We start from the raw sequence: 10912 nt of genomic DNA, 5'->3' as shown, positions 1-10912 counted from the left end.
TGTGGGGAAAACCAGAGCACCCGGAGGGAACGTGAACAGGGAGAACATGCAAACTCCACACAGAAATGCAAACTGACCCAGCCGGGGCTCGAACCAGCTGTGAGGCGATCATGCTACCCACTGCACCACCGAATCCCTGCCTTTGTTTAGTTCCCACTTATTTATTTTTGGGATCTGAAACATCCTGACCTTGTGGGAACAAGCAAAGATAACATTTCAGGAACAATACTGGACTCAATATATATATATATATATATATATATATATATATATATATATATATATATATATATATATATATATATTTTTTTTTTTTTTTTTGCTTGTTTAAACTACTCATTAAAATTTGCTGTATCAACACAGTTCTTGAGATTTTATTGGGACAACTTAATTGTTTTTGTGTTTAATCCATATAAATTTGTTAAAAGTTTGACGTTAACTTGATCAATTTGTATTGGGACAATATGAATGGATTGTCTGGAACCCTGCATTTTTACAGTGTGCGTCTTCAAACCTATAAGAAACGAACGTTAACAATTTTTTTTCTGTAAACCAAGCTGGCTTGTGCAAACATTAGATGTTATAGCACATTTTTTTGCATCAGCCTGCATGTGCATTTCCATACAAAAAAGACATTTCAAATTTTGACTTTACTTGGTGTTAATTACTTAAGAATCATATTTAATTTTGCTGTAGTAGGTTACACAAAGTAAAACACATTGCTCTTTTTATCATGGTCATTCAGGTAATGTAAGTTAAGTTAATTGTCCAAAATGCCCCATAGTATGCAGATAGTTGACCCAAAAATGTAAATTCTCCCATCATTTACTTACGTTACCCTAGACTTCTCCTAGAGTTTTTTTTTTCAATTATTCTGTTGAACAAAAAATGCATTGACACCCATACTAAAAAACAAATATTATGGAAGCCAAATGTTAAATGCTTTCCAACATATTTCAAAATATCTTCTTTTGCGCTGAATAGAACAGAATAGTATAGATGGCTGTTTTTTTTTTTTTTAATTTTGGCTGAAATTCAGTTCAAGCATCGTTTCCCTGTTCATTAGGAGTTAGACTGATTCAAACAAATCGTAAACAATTGAAGAACCGGTTCAACTGATTCAATGAAAAGAACCGACTCAAGCGAACGATTCCATCACGTCGCTATCGTACAGTCAGTGTGCAGGCAGAGAGAAACAGGAGGAGGACGAGCAGCGTTTATCTACAGGCACAATCACCACCGCATCACTGACTGGGCTGCTGCTGTTGCTGCTGCAAGACACGGTCGTGCGGTCTTTGCGTCGCGTTGCGCCACTGTCACATCATGAGCTCGTCATCGTTGCAAGCGAGCAACGCGCTCTGAGACGCTGTTTCGCCGCAGCAGGGCCACAGAAACACGGCTAAAGCGAGTAGCGGCGGCGTTAGCTTCTGGAGGTCAGTATCTGTTTTACTCCTCTTGCCTAACCTTATGTTAACTCGTATGTGGTGCTCTTGTTATGGTTAGCTCTGGAGCAGCGGTAAAGTTAGTGATGAAATGGATGAAGGTGTTTTCGTTGTAACGGTGTGAAAATGTACGCAGCTGCTTGTATAAGCAGCTTTGACAGCTAGCTATTTGATCCTGTTAGCCACTGCTAGCCGCTGGTCTTTATCTTTCTCATTGTAAATGTGTGTTTCACTGGATCTCTGCTTATAATATATGATCAAAGACTGTCAAATGTCAGGAGTGCCTGATAACAGGGCTGTCGATAGGCAGGGCTCTCATCATTAATTGATGCCCTCGGAGTCAGTGCATCTGATGAGGCTGAATGACACAACAGAAGGCTATAAATTACACACAAAAAAGACCTGCACCCCTATTCGTCTAAGATCCCGAGCAGATGTCCCTGTGTGTGTGTTTGCTCTCCAGAGGTCATAAGGACACGGGTTTTCTTTCCTGAGGGGGTTTGGATGTAGTGCTGTATTCAAGTCATCATGTTGTCGTGATGACGATGGTGGTGATGATGATGATGATGATGTGATACACGTAAAGCACGGCTCCACGGTACAGTTTGACCTCCCTGAATTTGTTTGAACAGCTTTTCTCTGTTGGGACACTGGAATAGCTGCGACATCAGGCCGTGTGTAAGATGACTTCAGTGGTGTTGTTTCTCTCCTGGGTGAAATGTGAGACGGCTCTTAGCTTTTGTCAGTTCAGTTTTTGTGTTCTGTCACTTGTTTGCAAAATATTCTCCTTGTTCAGTCGTTCATGGATGAATTCATTGGGTTGAGCTTATAGTATTATATTTGTGTGAACAATCTTTCTTTGTGTATTTGAGTATCATTTATGTTTCTTGATATTGTTCATCACTGTATAGTTAAAGGCAAAGGTTTTGTTAAACGCAGAGTAATGTGTTTAAAATACAGTTTAGGATATGGACAAGGTGGGGTATGAAAAATAAATGCAAATCTAGCCCAGATTAATGGCTTTTCATTAAAGGGATTAGTTCACCCAAAAATTACCATTTACTCACCCTGAAGTGGCTGTTTACCTTCATGAGTTTCTTCCTTCTGTTGAACATAAAGGAAGATGTTTTAAAGAAAACAAACCTGGAACCATTGACTTGATAAAATGTCTTGCTTTATGTTCAGCAGAAGACAGATTTTGTTTCTAAACAAAATTTGTTTTTTCTAAAAAAACGATCCGCGTCCACACTGGCATTTCACCTAGGATTTCTGAACAGATCTCTGTCTACACTAGAGACCTTTTTCTTAGAATGCAAAATTACCCATTATGCTTTGCGTGTACAAGGAGAATGCTAAAAGCTTTCGGTTGGCAGCTGATGCATATAAAGAGACACAATCGGGCTGCTTTAAAACGATAGTTTTGAACTATACTTGCTTTTAACGTCTTTAAACTAAACTGCTGTCGATCGGCACCACCTCCTGTACTGATTATTTTAAAAATGCAACATAATGGGATGGAAAACAACTGCTGCAAGGTATTTTTCTCTCATTGTGCGACGGCATCTTGTGCAGTTTAAATGAAGCCTTGTCATCGATAAAGTGAACATTTTCTCTTTCTTTCAAACAAATAACCAACTCAAACAAATGTAATTTACCAAAATGTTTGACACACACACACATAGCCTACTGTACTGTCCCACTAACACATTGAAAGAATGGCGCAAAGGGAAGATAAAGTGATGTTTTGAAATGACAGAAAAACGCATACCGTGGTAAATACTACACAACACAAACTAACTAAATGAAACATAAATGGCTCCTGATTAGAATCAACATACAAATCAGCCAGAGTAGTACGTACTTTTATTGGTAATTTTTGACCTTCATACCTGCTATTTTTATGCCAGTAATGTGGTTTGCTCTTTATAATGCAGTGAGGTATTGATTGTGAGTGTGTGCAATGAAGAGCTTCAGAGTACATTATAACAGCTGACAGGTCGGGAACACTGACGCTATATTTCAGCTTCTGATCTAACGGCAGACACTGAATTAGGAGAATGTTTTTCTCTCGCCCTTGAACTGCATCTAACAGAAGTATAGCAACTTTAACACACGTCTTTCTTTCTAAATTAAAATTTTGCATCAAAACACTCCGTAAGCCACTCAAAAGATTATTGACACCCAGTTGAGAAACGCTGCTCTCGCTGATGACAATTCTTAATGGAAGTTTTAAGCACCCTACCTGAAGGTGCTGGTCACTGTGGTGCCCTCCATGCAGTAACTTAGAAAAAGGTCTATACCGGTGAAAATGCTCATCACGTGACCACACACACACACATTCTGGCTTGTGCTGCAGCGAATGCACATGTCTGAGCTACAGGCAGTCAACAGGTGCTTTGAGCACACCTTCCCAGGTGAGAGCAGCGCACATCGGTCAGTTCATCAAGGATTAGGGATGTCCCAATCTGATATTGATATCGGAAATAGGTCCAATATCAGTCCAAAAAACTATATCGGACTGCGTTAAAAATCTCCGATATAAGGGGTCCGATTCGCTCTAAAATCTGTTACAGCTATTCTATCCAGCAGGCATCCAGAGCCAGCGTGCAAAGCCCACGTGATCACAACACCGCTTGCTAGAAAAGTCCCTTTAAGATTTAACATGCTCTTCACACTAAGTTATGGTGTAATAAGTTGGACATCTATTGTGACGGTAGCACATGCTGACGCGATCAACAACGGCATATCTCTACAGGTTTATTTACTTCACGTCAAGCGATCTTTAAGATACATTGTTTTGTATACGCTGCTAAACAACACAAGGCACCGAATGGCGACGTATTACACATCGTTTTAAATGAGGCTCGCAAGTTTACAATACAATTCGATCATGGCATATCGTGGTTCATCCAGTGTGATACCCAATTTAACACCAGCGCTTCCCACACTTAAGACTTTACCTCAGCGGCCCGGTTCTGTGTGTGTGAGAAACTTCACAGACTCTGATGCATTGCTGTTACAGACCCAAAGAGACGCGCTGGACATCTGACTTTGGTAGTAGCTTTAAGAAGAGCGCGAGGACGTGCAGAGAAGAAAAGCCTTTTATTAAATAGACTGATCCAGCTCATTATTTAGGGTGACAATACATCCTCTTTTTCCTGGACATGTCCTCTATTTGAGACTTAAAAATGCATTAAGCCAAGATTTTTAAATCACCTAACATGTCATGGATTCTGCTTTCGTTTTCTATAGCTGTCATGTAAAAGGTGTTGAGTGCTAAACATTTCTGTTGTTTTAATTGTCTGTTAAATAAGAATAAGAAATCATTCTGTTGCTGAGGGCCATTACAGTTTAAAAGAAAGGATGGTATACTTTCGAGCAGAAGGAAAATTTAATTGGAGGCATTCCCATATTTAACTCCTCTTTAAAAAGCCCAGAAAGATAAAGTGTTCTAATAAACAGTGTCAGCTTTGCACATGAGTTTGCAATTCTGTCTTTATTTACATTGTCGTACTTTTCCCATGTGGGCAGTTGGGTGGAATCTCTGCAATAATATGCAAATAAAATAAATTTCGATAAATAAAATTATTCTCAAAAATCACATTATTTTATGTGCTGTGCAGAAAAGATGTGTTTCAATCCAGCTGCAAGTGTATTTATATTAAAGATAATATGTGCGATATATATTATTATAAAATTAATAATGTTTTGTTTGGGAACATTGATACAGCCATAATCTTCTTATGATACAAATAGAGATTAAATAGCTCTGGTCATGTGAATGTTTGCATTAATACTTATAACAAAAATACTTATAACAATAACTACTTATTTCTGCTGCCCAGTTTGAAAGATATTTTTCAGCTCGAAACTAGATTAAATATTCATCAAAAAGCTGTGAGTGAAATTGAAACTTTGGACACTCAACCTTTAGCAGTTGTTCAGTTAACAATATATTTTTTTCTTATGTTCCTGCTCTCAGCTGTTTCTACCATTTGCTGATGGTAAAAAATTAACAACTGAAGTGACCTTTAAAATAGTATTTTGCACTTTAAAAAATATATTTTGTTTATTCAATTAAGATATTTTTCAGGGTGTTAATATTTATTCTTTAATTCTTTTTTTATAAGTTCTTATGTAAAAGGTTCACATTAATGCAACCAATAGTTAATAAATTGGTTGTTTTTGTCCATACTTACTGTTGCTGACTTTTGTTCTCAGTTTAATCCAGCCGTTTATGCATTCCACTCAACTAAATAGGTAAAAGTAGTGTATTCATGATTTGTGCTGATATCGGATTTGTATCGGTATCGGTTCGTACTGAAGGCTGCAATATCGGTATCCTGTCGGAAGGTAAAATGTTGTATCGGGACATCCCTATCAAGGATCTTCCACTGGATTTCATCTCACTGTAGTGGGTAAATGTGATATTTAATTAACCAAAGACAAGTTAATATATTAATTTATGTAACCACGTACACTGATTCTGCACATTTGACTAATTTGTATTTGTATATAGTATAAACTTACTGTACATTATACTTTTATAATGGCCATTATAGATTATTAAAAGCAATGTTCAGCAAACAAGACCGGGTGTGTTTCAAATTTTTTTATGAAAATTAAAAGAGGTAGTAGTGTTATAGGCTTCATTTTGTTATGAATATGCATACAGTGAAGATGAGTGTCATAAAAAATATGATGTCTTAACATTTTTAGTGTCTCTTGAGTTAATACCAAAATGAAAATGGGCAGTTCTTCATATCATGTCTTCATTTTATTGTTAAGATATTGAAAAAATGTTGCCAGTGTGATGTGAATGAGGTTATAATGTAGCCCACACTGTTCCATTCAAAGATTTACCTGACTTGTCCTCAGTAGTTTGTTTTCCATATCAAACTTGCAAAATCTGAACTTAAGGAAAGGGTGCAAGGCTGAACTTTGTGCACTAAATATCAAGGAAAAAGCCCCAATCAGAATGTCTGCAGCCTCACCTCCATTTTCAGATGTCTCCGTTTTTCCCCATTCACTCTGACACGGAGCAGCAGCATGGCCACTTCAGCATTTCCAAAAAGCTTCAACACTTAAAAACCCTGTGGAAGTGTTGACTGAGGGCTAAACCGTAGCAAAACCTATGCATTTTAAAACTAAAATGTATTCTTGTAAACAGGACATAAATGTCATTATCAGTAGCAGTACCAGAAGAAGTAACTGCTAAAAAATACATTTATTACCATGGCTGTATTTGAGGTCTGGTAGTTGTGCAAATATTAAATTACAACGAGCAGCTCATCCTACAGCTCACAGTGCTTCTCCCAGTGGTGTCGTGTGAAATGCATGAAAAGCGTGGAGTGGCCAGACTGAAGTGTCTCTCCTTTGATCTGATTTGGTCACCGGGGAACGTTGGGTCCTCAATTGATCCTCAGTTAAATAGAAATGGCCTCTCCACACTTAATCCTGATTGATGTTTAAGTCCAATCTAAAACCATTCATCTGTCACCGGGTTTGTTTTCCCTTCCTTACAGAGTTCGTTTAAAGGAACTTGATGCAAGTCACTGGAGGAGAAACTCATTTTGGAGGTTGAAATCAATTGTAAAACCATTTCTCCTCTTTGGGTGTGGTCTGACTGAAAGCTGAGGATTTTTATCTGATCTTCCTTAGCAAGTCAAATACGATTGAACATTATGTGAGATTTCACTAGTGCTAGAAATATTCAGTAGCAGCTGTCTTTTAGAAATGCAACTCTAAGACTCTTTTGTGTGGTTTTAGTTCTAGATTTAATGATGATAATGCAAAAACCCCAATAAGATTGCTGTATAATTTGTTTCTCTGTTATTGATTGGCTGGTGTGATAGCACTGCCAGAAAGGCTTATTTTATCTCCGTCGCAGCAGTAGCTTAAGGGGGTTTGCTGTGAGCATGTGTGCAGTCGACGGGTGGGATGGCTTTTGGAAATCTGCCTCTCTTCTACTGCATGAGCAGGTCAGAGTACGTGTCCCCACTGGCTTACAGTGTATTTCAACACAACTGGAGCTGAAATTAAGGGCACATAATACATCTTGTTGCAGAATGTGCAAACGTCATGATCATGTTGCATAATGCAGCATCTTGGCTGGATGCATGCATGAAAACATTTGGGGTACAAAACTCTAAATTTAGGCTGGGTGTGTTTTATGAAACTGCTGGCCTTTGCTTTTTATTCCAAGGAGTAGAATGCATTGATGCAAGCAGAAATTAATTTTTTAATTAAAAAAACTGAAAACACTGAAGCCTGTGGCAGAAAACTAGTAAATTTGATTAACCTTTATTTATTTATTTTATAGATTTATATTGTCATATACTATTTGTTCACATTTATTCACATACTATTTAGTCATTTTATTTATTTATTTATTTGTTTATTTATTTATTTGCGTTACCCTAATTTATCTTAATTTCAATTTTAGTTTTACAAATGCTTATACTTCAAATGACTTGTTTTATTTCAGTGTTTTTTATTTGCTTTCTTTAAGGCAAAATATTAAAGTTTTCCATCAAATACTTCTTTAGTATTTTATATTTTTATTAGCGAAATAGTAAAAAAAAAAAAAAAAACTGTGACTGTTCTTCAAGTAACTGCGATAAATTTGTGAAAAATAAATAATATATATTATAAGAGCGGATGCTGTAGGTAGTGCTGTCGCCTCAAAGCGAGAAGGTCGCTGGGTCAGTTGACATTTCTTTGTGGAGTTTGCATGTTCTCCCTGCGTTTGCATGGGCTTCCTCCGGGTGCTCCATTTTCCCCCACAGTCCAAAGACATGCGGTACAGGTGAATTGGGTAAGCTAAATTGTCCATAGTGTATGAGTGTAAATGAGTGTGTGTGGATGTTTCCCAGAGATGGGTTGTGGCTGGAAGGGGATCTGCTGCATAAAAACGTGCTGGATGAGTTGGCGATTCATTCAGCTGTGGCAACCCTGGATTAATAAAGTGACTAAGCCAAAAAATAAAATGAATGAATGATATGTTATAAGTTTGAAGATTGCAAAGGGAGACTTTGGCATAGTTAGCTTAGCAAAGCCTAAAGCGAACAAAGTTTGGAGACTACAAAAAAATAAATCCGGGTTAACCGGGTTAACACTTCCGATTACATGCATACACCCCGTGCAGTAACGGGGCATGGCCAAAGGCGCTGTAATTTTAAGGCAGAGAAAGCTAAAATGACGTCCAAACGCTGTTATTTTCACAGAGCTTCTTCTGTTTCTGTATTTGGGCTTCTAAAGCACACTACATAAAGAGGGAAGTGCTTACAGTTTAATTTAGAGAATTATAAATATAGATATAGCTCTAGAATTTGACAAAGTAGAACTTCTCTCCAAGTTCGGTGCTGGATTCGGCTAAAAACTCCTTAAAGAAGGAGCAGCTCCAACCATAATAGAAGAAGCTGTGGACTGTGAGCCACAACCTGTAAGTATTTTTATTTGTTAAAATTACATGCATAGTGTCTAGCGTTAATGCTATATTTTAGCAAGAACATAAACAAGGATGTAAACAACGGGAAATGCTGTTTGGCACCGCTAACAATTTAGCTACAAATTCATATTCATTCGTGAAACCGCTGTAAACACACACAATCTTCACCAGCGCTGCAGTGTTTCTTTATGCGGCTGCTTTTTCCTGCATTCTACATCTCAAATAACGAACTTGCAAAATATATGTTAACGTTTCATATCACTTACACATGCTTATTCCGATTATATGTGAAAGACTTGTCAGATTTTTTGTTTAGAGAGCAGGTATGAGGTTCAGTCGTGTCCCCTGCATTTCCTGTCTAAATCAGGTTCAAACGGATATGGCTAACAGCTACTCTGACTAACAGTATTTACACAGCGTAAAAGTGCATGCTATTGGAGGCGGAACACTTTTCCTGGTGATGTGGAGCTGATCCGCAAATCACGGCACATGTTAGCTGACCAATCAGAGCCTCTTGAGGGCAGGCTTTCAGAGGAACTAGAAAATATGACAGTCGGTTTCATGTAAGCTGAGTAGCTGTATCAAAGTAAGATATATGTTTATTAAATATATATTTAAATATATATTTAATATATCGTTAAATATATATTTCTTTTTACTGTCATCATTACTATCATACATTACCACATTCACACACACACACACACACACACACACACACACACACACACACACACACACACACCAGTACCTGAATATATTGTTGTTGTTTTTGTTTTGTTTTATTTTGTTTTTGTTGATGTCTCTTTGTATTTGTATGATCTCTTTGTATTTGTATGATGTATGTACCTTTTTGCATATTCTAAAACAAACAAACAAACAAAAAAAGTATGATAAATGAAAAAATGAAGCATGAGCACACATTGCTTTGCATCTTATGAACACAACCAAACCTTAAAACACTACACTCTGGACCACTCCTTTAATAATTAAAACATTAAATAAAAACAGCTATGCAGTTATTGTGCTAATAACTAGCTTATTGTGCATTTTTTGATGATGAGCATCTTTCTCCTCTGGGTGAATATGCTCACCCCGGTGGTGTGAATATTGACACCAAAATAAATACGTGCTGCTAAAGTACCATAAATAGATGTGTGAAATATAGGCCATGTTATATATTGCTTGCTTTTGTGTGTATGCATGTGTGTTTGGATTTCGCCTCTTATAACCGTTTTGTACCTATTAGCCTTTTGTTGCCTTGTAGCCAGTACATTGTCTGTTGACAATCTAATCAAGCTTGTTGTCAGTGCTAATCCATTTTAAGTGGCTCCTTAACTGGTCAGTAAAGATCACACCATCTTTAATACTTTGAAAAAAGCCTGCCGCAAACCAGTTGCGGAAAACCATGGGTGCAAAACCTTAAGAGTCTTGAGAATTTCAAAAATCCTCAGGGCAGTGTTAGCCCTACTGAACCCTGTGATGTAACATGAGGTCTGCATGAGGATTGTTGACTCACTTGATGTTAAGTTTCTTTGAAAAGAACATGCTCATAGATCAAAGTAAAATGTCATGTTTAGATTGCAATTTTTTTAGGTTTTAGGGCTGTGCAGTATTACGATATACATCGTATGGACTAAATAAAAGGCTGTATTGTTTATATTGTGGTATCGCAAACATTGTTTATTATAGTTATACTTTTTCATTTTTATGAGCACAATATTACACATCGGTACGGTGATGCAATAACAGAAACATGAATAACAGCATCAAGAGGAAGTTGCAATCTTGAAACAGGGGGTCCGCTGGGTCTTAAAAAGTTTTAAAATGTCTTAAATTCATGCATTCATTAATTTTTTTTTTTGCTTAGTCCCTTGCCACAGCGGAATGAACCGCCAACTTATTCAGCATATGTTTTACACTGCGGATGCCCATCCAGCCGCAACCTAATGCTGGGAAACAACCGCACACTCTTGCACACACTCGCATACACCACGGCCTATTAAGCTTTTTTAATTCA

General features: G+C 37.3%; 1 protein-coding gene across 50 annotated transcripts in view; it reads left to right on the top strand.

Moving 5' to 3' along the window:
- Positions 1–1154: 1154 nt before the first annotated feature.
- madd (MAP-kinase activating death domain) overlaps positions 1155–10912 on the top strand; it is an 89529-nt gene continuing 79771 nt past the window's right edge. For all 50 annotated transcript variants that reach the window (XM_073908709.1, XM_073908703.1, XM_073908701.1 and 47 more), the window contains exon 1: positions 1155–1433. The gene's annotated coding sequence lies outside the window, so the exon portion shown is untranslated. The remainder of the gene's footprint in view (positions 1434–10912) is intronic.

This window comes from Danio rerio, chromosome 7, assembly GCF_049306965.1.
Source record: "Danio rerio strain Tuebingen ecotype United States chromosome 7, GRCz12tu, whole genome shotgun sequence".
In the NCBI taxonomy this organism is placed as follows: Eukaryota; Metazoa; Chordata; class Actinopteri; order Cypriniformes; family Danionidae; genus Danio; species Danio rerio.
The sequence above is the reverse complement of the archived record's forward strand: the minus strand, read 5'-3'. Positions and strand labels throughout refer to the sequence as shown.